A 14,325-nucleotide genomic window follows, 5' to 3' on the forward strand; every position below is an offset into this window, starting at 1 on the left:
GCTGTGCGAGCTGATCCCAGCTCTCATCCCATGGGTCGTGGCACCCATGTGCTGCCATGGGAGCTGGATGGAGTCTTTGCACCTGAAGGATCAGCTGGTGCCTCCTGGCAGAAAGGGGAGTGCAGCCCCTCCCCATCACCTTGCCTGCTCTGGCTGGGGGTGTCCTGGGCCCTGCAGTTCCGTTCTCTTGGCATTCGGGCCCCATCCCGCTCGGTGCTGAGCAGTTGGAAAGGAGGGTGCCTGGCACCACACAGGATCAGGCCCTTTGACTTGAGAAGGGAAGCTGGGCCCTGTTGCTAAGGCCACCCGAGACCCAGTGGAGGCTGCTGAGCTCTGGAGATGGGTGACTGAACCTGCCCTGCAGATGCATGCTCAGAACCAGTAAGGCTAGGTCACACTGTAATGTCCCCCTGCCCTTCGCCTGCTCGGAGGAGTCTTCACTCAGCGGCTGCTCTCCAGACCTTAATCCAGGTCCCTGCACTGACTCCAGCTGAGTAACTCTGGGTTTGCCTGGTGCAATCCCCGCTCTGCCTGACTGTTTCTCTTTCACGGCTCAATCACAGTGGTGTTTGTGATGGTGGAGGCAGCTGTGTGGTGATGCTGCCTGGCTCAGGTGCCCCAGCACGGCAATGCCAACCCGCTCATGCATGTGTGTTAGGAACCAACTGGCGAGCTTTCCCTTGTGCCCTGAAAGGAGCAGCTGCACTGTGGCGGTACCCAGATGGGAGAGGGGTAATAGCAGAGCAATGGGCTGGAATTGTCTCTTCAGCTGCCAGCTGGTACCTGTTAATATACAGTCTGACACACCCCTGCGTTTCCTCCCAGTCCTGTCACACTGTGCATCTACACGCACTGCATTTAATGACTCTCTTCCTACGGCTCCCCTCCCCATCCCAAATGGCTGGCAGCTCGATTCCCACACCCTCGCATGTCCCAAATACACCGGCACCTCATGGGGTGATGTATAGGTAATAGGATCCTTTCCCATGCCCCATAACCTACTGTACGGGGAGGTGCACATACACAGAGTAGTCTCCACGCTCCCAGCATGGTGTGATGGTACACGCACAAAGCAGGGTCTCCAGACACCCAGCGTGGTGTGATATATATACACACACACACACACGCATACCACATTCCCTGTATCGTGTGATGCACTCACATACAGTAGGGTCTCCAGATTCCCAACATGGTGTGTACATGCACCCACACACAGTCGGAGCTCCACATTCCCAACATGGTGTGATACACAGAAAGACAGAGTTGGGTTTCCAGCCTTCCAGCATGGTGTAATGTTATATAGATACATAGCGGGGTCTCAATTCACAGAATGGTGTTAAGCTTGCACGTGCACATGGGTAGGGTCTCCACACTCCCAGCCTAGTGTGATGCGCACACACACGCAATAGGGTCTCTAGGCTCCCAGCTTGGCATGATGCACACATGCACAGTGGGATCTCCCTGCATGGGGTGATATAAGACGTAGGCCTTTTCCCTGTTTGGTGTAGTATTGACCTTTTGGCTCCTGGGACTGCAATGCACACCCTCTGCACTCCTGCCCTCGGTCTCAGTTTCTGCCCCAAACCATGATATCTCCCTCTTTCCCCCTCTCGTGTTGCTCTCTGGAGGGTAGTTTCATTTCCTAGTGCATGTTTCATGAGCTGGGTTGGGGCCTCTGACTTTGACAACACTGAGCGCAGTCAGTGATACCAAACAAGCTGGCCTCATGTTGCAGGTAACAATGCCTTGCTGCAGCTCTGTTTTCCAGCACACCTGAGCCTGCCGACACCTGATCTCCCCCCCACACTCTGCAGAGGGGAAGCTGGCTGGGGGCTGTAGCTTTGCCCAGCAATCCTGCTACATCTCACAGCTTCTCTGGCTACAGCTCACTCAGAACCTCGAGTTAACACGTGTAACACTAGATGTGAAAGGAAACTGCAAGTGGGGGGTGAATTCTGAGTGTGTGTGTGTGTCATGGCCTGCATCATGTTTGTAGTGTGTGCAGGAGTATTTAGAGATGGGTAAATCCTATTGGCTCCATCAGCCATAGCCCATCCTGTACACCTGGGCTAGATTCTCCCCCATAACTGTGTCTAGTTTCCGTGTCCCAAGTGGCCGACTTCCCACAATCTGATGGATCTCACCGCTGGGAACATTTTCCTGGTAGGCAGCCTAAATTTTTCCTCATCCCATCATTTCTACTTCCCCTCCCTCCTTCCACCCACATCCCCGCCCCCGCAAGAATCCCTCCATCAGCTTGACATGCTGCAGGGACTGCCAGACTGTCACATTCCCCACTGCCACCTGGCTTAACCAGGCAGGATAGAGTTCACTCCTTTAATCTCTCCTCATAAACCAGCCCCTCCAGCCTAACTGGTTCTTTTTGTTATGCTTCTCTGATCTCCTTTAAGCCTCTCTGGTGAGGTGGGACCCCAACCCAACTACAGCTGGTCTGTCAGCAGAGCCAGATAGCAGGACCTCCCTGCCCTTATGAGGATCATGATAATAGGTGGGCAGAAGCATTATCCCCATTTTACAGATGGGAAAAATGAGGCACAGACAGGCAAAGTGACTTGCCCAAGACTATCCAGCAGGCCAGTGGCAGAGCTGGGAATAGACCCGAAGTCTCCTGAATCCCAGTTCAGTGCCCTGTCCACTACCTCTGCCTGTATAGCACAGAATCACACTATTTTTAAAATTTTTGCTGTCCAATCACGTCTAATGTCCTGTCCCTTATAACTCCAGATCTCTGCCTTAGCCTAACTTCCGGCTGGATTTCTCATTCCTATTTCACATCTATCTATGGGATTCTATTTCTTCAACTGGGTTAGCTTCACTTTCCCAAGATGGCTCTCCCTGTGCTGCTTGCATTTGTGTTTGAGTGCGCAGCGGTTCTGGATCTGACTCTGAGTGTGCGTGTGCATGCCTGCGTGAACCCCATGCCTGTGTGCACGTTTGTGTGTACGCCTGTACATGGCAGGTGATCCCAGCGAACGATGATGTGCTAGGTAATGGACCACGGTTTCATGGCTGTTCAGAGCACCAGCAATGCCCTAGTACAGGGTACGGCCCGTGGGCCGGATCCAGCCTGTCAGGGATTTCAATCCGGCCCACGGGATTGCCAGCCCTGTGGCACAGCGGGACTAAGGCAGGCTCCCTGCCTGCCCTAGCCCCATGCCACTCCCAGAAGCGGCTGGCACCATGTCACTGTGGTCCCTGGGGGCGGGGGGAGGGGCAGAGGGCTCCGTGCGCTGCCCTCACCTACTAGCACTGCCCTCCGCAGCTCCCATTGGCCAGGAATGGGGGAAAGGAGGCCAATGGGAGCTACAGGGGTGGTACCACAGGCGAGGGCAGCGCACGGCGGAGCCACCTGCTCCACCCCACCCCCAGGAGCCACTGCCGGACATGCTGGCCACTGCAGGAACCAGCGCGGGGCAGGGCAGGCAGGGAGCCTGCCTTAGCCCTGCAGCGTGCTGCTGCCACCATGGAGCCGCTTGTGGTAAGCGGCACCAGGTCGGAGCCCACACCCTGAACCCCTCCTGCACCCCGTACCTCAACCCCTGGCCTGCCAAGCCCCCCAGTCCTCTGCCTTGAGCCCTCTGCCGCACCCCTCCTGCACCCCAACCGCCTGCCCTGAGCCCCCCTGCACTCTGCACCCCCTCCTGCACCCCAACCCCCTGTTGCACCCTGCCTGCACCCCAACCCCCTGCCCTGAGCCCCCTCATGCACCCTGCAGCTCTCCTGCACCCCAACCGCCTGCCCTGAGCCCCCCTGCACTCTGCACCCCAACCCCTTGCCCTGAGCCCCCTGTCGCACCCTGCCTGCACCCAACCCCCTGCCCTGAGCCCCCTCCTGTACTCCACACTCCTCCTGCACCCCAACCCCTTGCCCTGAGCCCCTTCCCACACCCCGCACTCCCTCCTGCATCCCAACCCCCTGCTCCAGCCCTACTTTCATGGCCCTACATACAATTTCCCCACCCAGATGTGGCCCTCGGGCCAAAATGTTTGCCCACCCCTGCCCTGGCATGCAAGGAGCATAGGGGTGTAGAGCTGAAACGTATGCTGGGGTTGTTGACTTCATCTCAGAAGACAGACAGGGCTGTACATAGCTCTGAAAAAAAAAATCCCTGTTACCTTTACAACCATCTGGAGTGAGACTCATTCAGAGCAAGCGTTACTCATGACAACGGATATATAAAGGACTGAGGAGGAGTTAGTACCAAAATAACTAGCCTGGGGACCCAGCCACAGAGTGACTGGGGATAAGGGGAGAGCTGGCAAGGACTGAACCATGGTACACTGTTCAGGGGGTGTATGAAGGAGACTGACCAGCTGATGGCTCACCCCAGTAGTAAGTCACAGTCATTGCCTGGTGTAAGAGCCGGCTCCAATTCCCCTTGAAGGCAATAGACAACTGTCCATTTCCATGTGGTTGGATCAGGGCCTGAGAGGAGCATCGACCACAGCACAGGCTCAGGTGTGTCCCCGTTGTGGCTGTGCATACACGTACGTGTGTGTTTATGACAGGCCCTCGCACTGGCCTGCGTGTGATTCACTGTTTGCACGTGCTGGCCCTGTGCTGTGCACGAGTGCTGCTTGGTATAAGCTTGCTAGTGAGAATAGGGTTAACTCCCCCCTCCCATGCATGCCCACGGGCAAAGCCGGGGCTCACGTGAGCAGGCCTGGCAGTAGGTGCATGCAGCAACCATTCTAGCCTGCGCTTGGGTTTGTGTAATGAGTCCTGCAGAGGGGGGCTGGTGTGCAGGCCGCTGGCTGATGAGCTGGTGAGGCTCCTCTGGTGTCCTTTGCTGTGTTTAAAATGAAAACTGGTCACAGCCGGAGACAATTAGGGTCTGAATTACAGAGGCACTCAGCGCCCCCAACCCCCAAGGAAAACAATGTGATTTGGTGCACAAAAGGAAGGGTGGGCTTGGAGCTGAGGCACTGGAAGACCTGGGTTCAGTACCTGGCTCTGCCCCAGACATGTGGGACCTTAGACAAGTCACTGCATTTCTCTGAGCCTCATTTCCCCACGTGTAAAATGGGGATAATGATCCTTCCTTTGTCTGTGTAGACTCGGCACTCTTCAGCGGAGGGGCTGTCTCTCACTGTGTGTCTGTGCAACGCCTGGCACAAGGGGCCCTGATCTCAACCAGGACTTGGACTGCTCCTGCGGTGTGTCTGTAGTGCCTGGCACAACAGGGCCCTGATCTCTGCCGGGGCAGGGCCTGTCTCTCACAGTGCACCTGTGCAGCACCTGGCACTCTGGGACCTGATCTTGGTCAGTGCCTCTAGGTGCCGTTGTAACACAAATAATAACAGAGCTCAGTGCCTCAGGAACTCAGGTGGGGCACCCAAAATTAATGAACGGTTCTGAGATTCTGGGGCTCCCAGTTTTGTTACAGGTTGTTTGGTGTCTACACACTGTGAGTAACACTGGCTGCTCCTGAGCATTTCTTGTACAGCAGCAATTCTTGCCTCTCAGTCAGTCCGTGTGTGACAGAGTAACACCCGGGCAGACACACACCCTCTGGCTGGTCAAACAGGCGGCGGCTGTTTGTTCTGAGCAATGCACCATTAACAAGGGTGGGGCAGAATGTTGGGCTGACCCAGGAGGAAAAGGGGAGTGAGAGGCTGACCTGACCTAGGGCGATGAGGGGGGAGTAAAGGGGATGAGGACAGCTAGACCCAGGCTTGTGAGAGGGGGTTGAGTGGCTTCCTGACCAATCCCTGTGAGTGAATTCTCAGCTCTTAAGTGTGTTAGTAATGGTGGTGGTGGGAATGGACCTCAGACTATCTAGTTTAGCTAATCAAAAATATTCTAATCATGTTCTTATCCCACGGTTAGCACTGAGGTATTGTGCAATGAGACGTGAGGGACTTGGAATCTCAGCCCCCACTACCAGAACACAGGACCCTGGATTGCCCCATCTGTAGTTACAGCACAGGAACGAACCGGACACACATTACACTCTCTCCTTACTTGGGCAAAACCCCCATTGATTTGGTTCCTTATTTAGTACAGGCTCCGTCTTTAGTCTGGCAAACTCCTGTTGACATTGGTGGGAATTTTGCCTGAGTAAGTACAGTATCCCACATGCAATCTATGGGAGATTGTCATTGGGACAGTGGCCACTGGAGGGCTGTCTGAGTATAATTTTTCCCAGGGAAGGTCTTGTGGATGACACAGCTGATTTGAACAGGGAACTAAGGCAGGAGAGTGGCTGAGTACAAAACACCTGGAGGGATGTGTAAGAGGCAATAAGAGATACACAACTGCTGATCGATAACTATATCTCGAAGCATCTTTTGTCTTGGTGGGATGAGATGGCAAAAAATGGGGGTAGGGATTGGGATCTATGGTACCAGGGGTCTTGGTTCTGCCTATGATCCTTTTCTGTGACAGTGGGGTCTCCACCTGGTACTTCAGAGCCTGGGGTTGTTAAGCTATTTCTCTAACCTGGGAATGAGGCAGGGGGTGTTGAGAATGGTATGAATGGATCTGGAGAAGGTGGCTGTCTTCTCCAGCTCACTTCCAGCCACAGGGAGAAGGATAGAAAAAAGGGGAGGAGAGAAGATAAGAAGATCTCAAACTGAACCAAAGTAGCTAGGCTGTGCTGAAGAAGAGAAATTATGGCTTTTTTAGTTATTTCTGGAGGAGAGGAGACTTAGGAAATTCAAAAGATGAGGAGATGCAACAGTTTCCATGAGCAGAACCTGGATACAGGAGAGGAGCCAGGACTTGATAATTTAAAACTCACTGAATATGAGTGAAGCAACTAGTGGACAATGTTTGGGAACATTACTGTAAGAAGAGTAGGTACTTGGGGTGGAACAGAATTGAGGGTGGCAAGGAATGAGCTGAAGGAAGGGCCAGATGCACAGCTAGTGTACATCAGCATAAATCCATTGACTGTGTCCATTCCCACCAGCCGAGGAGCCAGATCATCATCTCTAGCAGGGCCACCAGCTCTAAGGTACTGATGCAGATCTTTGCTGTCTTCTCAGAATGCAGTGGACACAAGGGTCAGTGCAGGGCAGTCAAAACCCAGTATCTCAAAAGGGATAAAGATGACTAGGTCTCTGAAAGAAACCAGGCTGGGTGACGTGGGAGTTTATGTACTGTCCCTTAACATGCACATGCATGCATGTTTGTGTGTGCATGGATGTTTGGTGTGTGTAAGCCTTTGGATACCACAGTGGTGGCATGGTATATAAATCTACACAGAACAGAACAGAAACGCATGCATGTTTGTATATGTTTGCTGTATGAATTTAGGCACATGTGGTTGTGTGCGAATGTACATTAGTTTTCTGTGTGTGTATACATGTATGTTTAGGTGTGTAGGTGAATTAAATATTTGTGTATGGCATATCTTGTGCGTGGGTGTACATTCAGTGTGTTTGTTTGCATGTAATTTGAATGTGTATGTGTTCTTTACATGTGCATATTTGTGCACAAATACTGTGTATGTGTGCATGTTTGCTCTGTGTATTTAGGGACACAGGTGTGTGTGTGAATGCAGATATGTATAGGGATGTAGGTGATTTCAGTATTTGTGTATGGCATAGACTGCATGGGTGCAAATTCAGTGCATTTTGTGTTTGCATGTAATTTTAATGTGTATGTTTATTCTTTATGTGGGCATATTTGTGCACAAATACCATACATGTATGTGTCCTTGTGTGCATATGCCCAGGTACATGGAGGTGAGTTCATCTGGTGTACAGATCTGCATGTACATGAGGTCAGCATGTTTGCGTATGTGCCTCTTAATTTTGTTGTAGGACACAGGAGTTCATGTATGTGGGCATGCGGATCTCTTGTGTGCTGCATTAAGTGGGAGGAAGGGGATACTGAAAAGATACAGGATGAACCAAGTATGGGGGAGTTTTGTTTTCAACATGATTTGGTGGAAAATGAATTAGATGAAATGAGAAGGGAAGGGGGGAAAGTAAAGGCAGATGCTGTGACCTCTGGTAACCTCTGGGCTAATTGGCTTCACTCTGTGGGGAGATCAATAAACTCTTGTCAGCACAATTCTCATTCCAGCCTCTCACAGGAACTCACAACAAACCTACCAGGCCTGTGGGTAACAAACAGAAATACCCCATCCCAATCAAGAGCTGGGACTGGGACACAGGCCTGAACCTTCTTTGGTATCATGACATTCCTACAGGGAGGGGGACAAACAGGGTTTATTATTTATATGATTGTCACTGCCTGCCATATGCTCACAAGATAGAGCTATGAAGACAGTTCCACCCCTGAGGCTAAAGTACCAGAGGATTAACTGATAAAGGAATAACTCTCCTGATCAAAGGAATTTCCAGTGTACCTGCCCAATCCAAGCCATGCAAGCTGCCTGCCTAATCCAAGCCATAAAAGATGCTTGGCTTGGGAGACCTTGCCTATCTAAATGCCAACCTAAGCCAAACCACGTGAGCTGCCTGAGTTCCAACCAACTCAAGGCTGGTTGAGTGTATTAGAGAGAGATGGTTGGGGTCTTGTGGGAAGACCTTCATTGGGTTTGTAAGCAAGAGTGATTTTGTGCATGCCCAGGAAAGCTGGTTGGGTGTATGCTGGAGGTTGTTGGTTGGATGTGAGTGTGGGGGGTGGATTAGGTGGAAGGAGAAGACAGGACTGGTGCAGTGCTGTGTGTATGTGTTGGTTGAGGGTGTGGAGGATAAGGATTGATGGGTCCTGTTTTGTATGGCTGGCTGCATGAGCAGGGATTGTTAGTGTGATTTGAGGTGTACCCAGGGGATTGCCATATGAAGAATCATAGAATATCAGGGTTGGAAGGGACCTCAGGAAGTCATCTAGTCCAACCCCCTGCTCAAAGCAGTTAAATTATCCCAGCCAGGGCTTTGTCAAGCCTGACCTTAAAAACTTCTATGGAAGGAGATTCTACCACCTCCCTAGGTAACGCATTCCAGTGTTTCACCACCCTCCTAGTGAAAAAGTTTTTCCTAATATCCAACCTAAACCTCCCCCACTGCAACTTGAGACCATTACTCCTTGTCCTGTCCTCTTCTACCACTGAGAATAGTCTAGAACCATCCTCTCTGGAACCCCCTCTCAGGTAGTTGAAAGCAGCTATCAAATCCCCCCTCCTTCTTCTCTTCTGCAAACTAAACAATCCCAGTTCCCTCAGCCTCTCCTCATAAGTCATGTGTTCCAGACCCCTAATCATTTTTGTTGCCCTTCACTGGACTCTTTCCAATTTCTCCACATCCTTCTTGTAGTGTGGGGCCCAAAACTGGACACAGTACTCCAGATGAGGCCTCACCAATGTCGAATAGAGGGGGACGATCACGTCCCTCGATCTGCTCGCTATGCCCCTACTTATACATCCCAAAATGCCATTGGCCTTCTTGGCAACAAGGGCACACTGCTGACTCATATCCAGCTTCTCGTCCACTGTCACCCCTAGGTCCTTTTCCGCAGAACTGCTGCCTAGCCATGCGGTCCCTAGTCTGTAGCTGTGCATTGGGTTCTTCCGTCCTAAGTGCAGGACCCTGCACTTATCCTTATTGAACCTCATCAGATTTCTTTTGACCCAATCCTCCAATTTGTCTAGGTCCCTCTGTATCCTATCCCTGCCCTCCAGCGTATCTACCACTCCTCCCAGTTTAGTATCATCCGCAAATTTGCTGAGAGTGCAATCCACACCATCCTCCAGATCATTTATGAAGATATTGAACAAAACCGGCCCCAGGACCGACCCCTGGGGCACTCCACTTGACACCGGCTGCCAACTAGACATGGAGCCATTGATCACTACCCATTGAGCCCGACAATCTAGCCAACTTTCTACCCACCTTATAGTGCATTCATCCAGCCCATACTTCTTTAACTTGCTGACAAGAATACTGTGGGAGACCATGTCAAAAGCTTTGCTACAGTCAAGAAACAATACATCCACTGCTTTCCCTTCATCCACAGAACCAGTAATCTCATCATAAAAGGCGATTAGATTAGTCAGGCATGACCTTCCCTTGGTGAATCCATGCTGACTGTTCCTGATCACTTTCCTCTCATGTAAGTGCTTCAGGATTGATTCTTTGAGGACCTGCTCCATGATTTTTCCAGGGACTGAGGTGAGGCTGACTGGAAGAAGAAAGGACTGGTTGGAGAATTCTCGAATGTACACTGAAATCCCATGAGATCGAATGCCATTAATGGGCTGATGACACCCAGCTCTACATCTCCGGTGCAGAGGATGGCAATGATGTGTCTGAAGGAACCTGGACAAAAGGAAGCCGGCTTCAGTTAAACCCAGGGAAGAGAGTACCTCAGGTCCTGTTAGTAGGAAGAGGAAAACTTTCTGAGGCAGTGGCATTTGCAGTGGTACTTGCCAAGCAGTCAAGGCAATGACAAGTCTTGGGGTGCTCATTGCTACTCCTGGATTCACAAACAAGAGTAGCCAGGGATATCTTCTTCTTACTTTGATTAACCAGAAGACCCTCTGTTGTGCAGGGGTGTGTCTCTGTGAGGGAGTTGTGGAAAGGTGTTCACATGGGATGTAGCAGAAGTTGGTTTGGCGGCGGTGGTATGCAGGGAGACCTATGGTGGCTGTAGCGGGAGTAGAGTTTATCAGTGTAGCTAGGAGGGGAGTTGTGTGGTGGCTATAGGTGGGAAGTCCCTCAGTGTAGCTGGCAAGGGGGTTGTGTGGTGGCTGCAGGAGGGGAGGGGAGTCCCTCAGTGTAGCTGGGGTGGGGGTTGTGTGGTGGCTGTAGGAGAGGGGAGTCTCTCAGTGTAGCTGGGCTGGGGGGGTTACGCAGCAGGTATAGCAGGAGAAGGGGTTGTGCAGTGGGTGTAGCTGGGTTGAGGGGGTTTTATGGTGGGTGTAGCTGGGGTGTGGTGGCTGTTGGAGGATAGGAAGTCTCTCAATGGAGCTGGGCTGGGGTTGTGCGGTGGGTGCAGCATGAGAGGAAGTTGTACAGTGGGTGGGGCTGGGGTGTGGTGGCTGTTGGAGGGTAGGGAGTCTCTCAGTGGAGCTGGGCCGGGTTGTGCAGTGGGTGTAGCAGGGGAGGAAGTTGTACAGTGGGTGGGGCTGGGGTGTGGTGGCTGTTGGAGGGTAGGGAGTCTCTCAGTGGAGCTGGGCCGGGTTGTGCAGTGGGTGCAGCAGGGGAGGAAGTTGTACAGGGGGTGGGGCTGGGGTGTGGTGGCTGTTGGAGGGTAGGGATTCTCTCAGTGGAGCTGGGCCGGGTTGTGCGGTGGGTGTAGCATGGGAGGAAGTTGTACAGGGGGTGGGGCTGGGGTGTGGTGGCTGTTGGAGGGTAGGGAGTCTCTCAGTGGAGCTGGGCCGGGTTGTGCGGTGGGTGTAGCATGGGAGGAAGTTGTACAGTGAGTGGGGCTGGGGTGTGGTGGCTGTTGGAGGGTAGGGAGTCTCTCAGTGGAGCTGGGCCGGGTTGTGCGGTGGGTGTAGCAGGGGAGGAAGTTGTACAGGGGGTGGGGCTGGGGTGTGGTGGCTGTTGGAGGGTAGGGAGTCTCTCAGTGGAGCTGGACCGGGTTGTGTGGTGGGTGTAGCATGGGAGGAAGTTGTACAGTGAGTGGGGCTGGGGTGTGGTGGCTGTTGGAGGGTAGGGAGTCTCTCAGTGGAGCTGGGCTGGGTTGTGCGGTGGGGGTAGCAGGGGAGGAAGTTGTACAGGGGGTGGGGCTGGGGTGTGGTGGCTGTTGGAGGGTCGGGAGTCTCTCAGTGGAGCTGGGCCGGGTTCTGCGGTGGGTGTAGCATGGGAGGAAGTTGTACAGTGGGTGGGGCTGGGGTGTGGTGGCTGTTGGAGGGTAGGGAGTCTCTCAGTGGAGCTGGGCCGGGTTGTGCAGTGGGTGTAGCAGGGGAGGAAGTTGTACAGGGGGTGGGGCTGGGGTGTGGTGGCTGTTGGAGGGTAGGGAGTCTCTCAGTGGAGCTGGGCCGGGTTGTGCAGTGGGTGCAGCAGGGGAGGAAGTTGTACAGGGGGTGGGGCTGGGGTGTGGTGGCTGTTGGAGGGTAGGGATTCTCTCAGTGGAGCTGGGCCGGGTTGTGCGGTGGGTGTAGCATGGGAGGAAGTTGTACAGGGGGTGGGGCTGGGGTGTGGTGGCTGTTGGAGGGTAGGGAGTCTCTCAGTGGAGCTGGGCCGGGTTGTGCGGTGGGTGTAGCATGGGAGGAAGTTGTACAGTGAGTGGGGCTGGGGTGTGGTGGCTGTTGGAGGGTAGGGAGTCTCTCAGTGGAGCTGGGCCGGGTTGTGCGGTGGGTGTAGCAGGGGAGGAAGTTGTACAGGGGGTGGGGCTGGGGTGTGGTGGCTGTTGGAGGGTAGGGAGTCTCTCAGTGGAGCTGGACCGGGTTGTGTGGTGGGTGTAGCATGGGAGGAAGTTGTACAGTGAGTGGGGCTGGGGTGTGGTGGCTGTTGGAGGGTAGGGAGTCTCTCAGTGGAGCTGGGCTGGGTTGTGCGGTGGGGGTAGCAGGGGAGGAAGTTGTACAGGGGGTGGGGCTGGGGTGTGGTGGCTGTTGGAGGGTCGGGAGTCTCTCAGTGGAGCTGGGCCGGGTTCTGCGGTGGGTGTAGCATGGGAGGAAGTTGTACAGTGGGTGGGGCTGGGGTGTGGTGGCTGTTGGAGGGTAGGGAGTCTCTCAGTGGAGCTGGGCCGGGTTGTGCAGTGGGTGTAGCAGGGGAGGAAGTTGTACAGGGGGTGGGGCTGGGGTGTGGTGGCTGTTGGAGGGTCGGGAGTCTCTCAGTGGAGCTGGGCCGGGTTCTGCGGTGGGTGTAGCATGGGAGGAAGTTGTACAGTGGGTGGGGCTGGGGTGTGGTGGCTGTTGGAGGGTAGGGAGTCTCTCAGTGGAGCTGGACCGGGTTGTGCGGTGGGTGTAGCAGGGGAGGAAGTTGTACAGTGGGTGGAGCTGGGGTGTGGTGGCTGTTGGAGGGTCGGGAGTCTCTCAGTGGAGCTGGGCCGGGTTGTGCAGTGGGTGTAGCATGGGAGGAAGTTGTACAGAGGGTGGGGCTGGGGTGTGGTGGCTGTTGGAGGGTAGGGAGTCTCTCAGTGGAGCTGGGCCGGGTTGTGCAGTGGGTGTAGCAGGGGAGGAAGTTGTACAGAGGGTGGGGCTGGGGTGTGGTGGCTGTTGGAGGGTAGGGAGTCTCTCAGTGGAGCTGGGCCGGGTTGTGCGGTGGGGGTAGCAGGGGAGGAAGTTGTACAGAGGGTGGGGCTGGGGTGTGGTGGCTGTTGGAGGGTAGGGAGTCTCTCAGTGGAGCTAGGCTGGGTTGTGCGGTGGGTGTAGCAGGGGAGGAAGTTGTACAGAGGGTGAGGCTGGGGTGTGGTGGCTGTTGGAGGGTCGGGAGTCTCTCAGTGGAGCTGGGCCGGGTTGTGCGGTGGGTGTAGCAGGGGAGGAAGTTGTACAGGGGGTGGGGCTGGGGTGTGGTGGCTGTTGGAGGGTAGGGAGTCTCTCAGTGGAGCTGGGCTGGGTTGTGTGGTGGGTGTAGCAGGGGAGGAAGTTGTACAGGGGGTGGGGCTGGGGTGTGGTGGCTGTTGGAGGGTCGGGAGTCTCTCAGTGGAGCTGGGCTGGGTTGTGCGGTGGGGGTAGCAGGGGAGGAAGTTGTACAGGGGGTGGGGCTGGGGTGTGGTGGCTGTTGGAGGGTCGGGAGTCTCTCAGTGGAGCTGGGCCGGGTTGTGCGGTGGGTGTAGCAGGGGAGGAAGTTGTACAGGGGGTGGGGCTGGGGTGTGGTGGCTGTTGGAGGGTAGGGAGTCTCTCAGTGGAGCTGGGCTGGGTTGTGTGGTGGGTGTAGCAGGGGAGGAAGTTGTACAGGGGGTGGGGCTGGGGTGTGGTGGCTGTTGGAGGGTCGGGAGTCTCTCAGTGGAGCTGGGCCGGGTTGTGCGGTGGGTGTAGCAGGGGAGGAAGTTGTACAGGGGGTGGGGCTGGGGTGTGGTGGCTGTTGGAGGGTAGGGAGTCTCTCAGTGGAGCTGGGCCGGGTTGTGCGGTGGGTGTAGCAGGGGAGGAAGTTGTACAGAGGGTGGGGCTGGGGTGTGGTGGCTGTTGGAGGGTCGGGAGTCTCTCAGTGGAGCTGGGCCGGGTTGTGTGGTGGGTGTAGCAGGGGAGGAAGTTGTACAGAGGGTGGGGCTGGGGTGTGGTGGCTGTTGGAGGGTCGGGAGTCTCTCAGTGGAGCTGGGCCGGGTTGTGTGGTGGGTGTAGCATGGGAGGAAGTTGTACAGGGGGTGGGGCTGGGGTGTGGTGGCTGTTGGAGGGTCGGGAGTCTCTCAGTGGAGCTGGGCTGGGTTGTGCGGTGGGGGTAGCAGGGGAGGAAGTTGTACAGGGGGTGGGGCTGGGGTGTGGTGGCTGTTGGAGGGTCGGGA

Source organism: Caretta caretta, chromosome 6 (genome assembly GCF_965140235.1).
Source record: "Caretta caretta isolate rCarCar2 chromosome 6, rCarCar1.hap1, whole genome shotgun sequence".
NCBI lineage: Eukaryota > Metazoa > Chordata > Testudines > Cheloniidae > Caretta > Caretta caretta.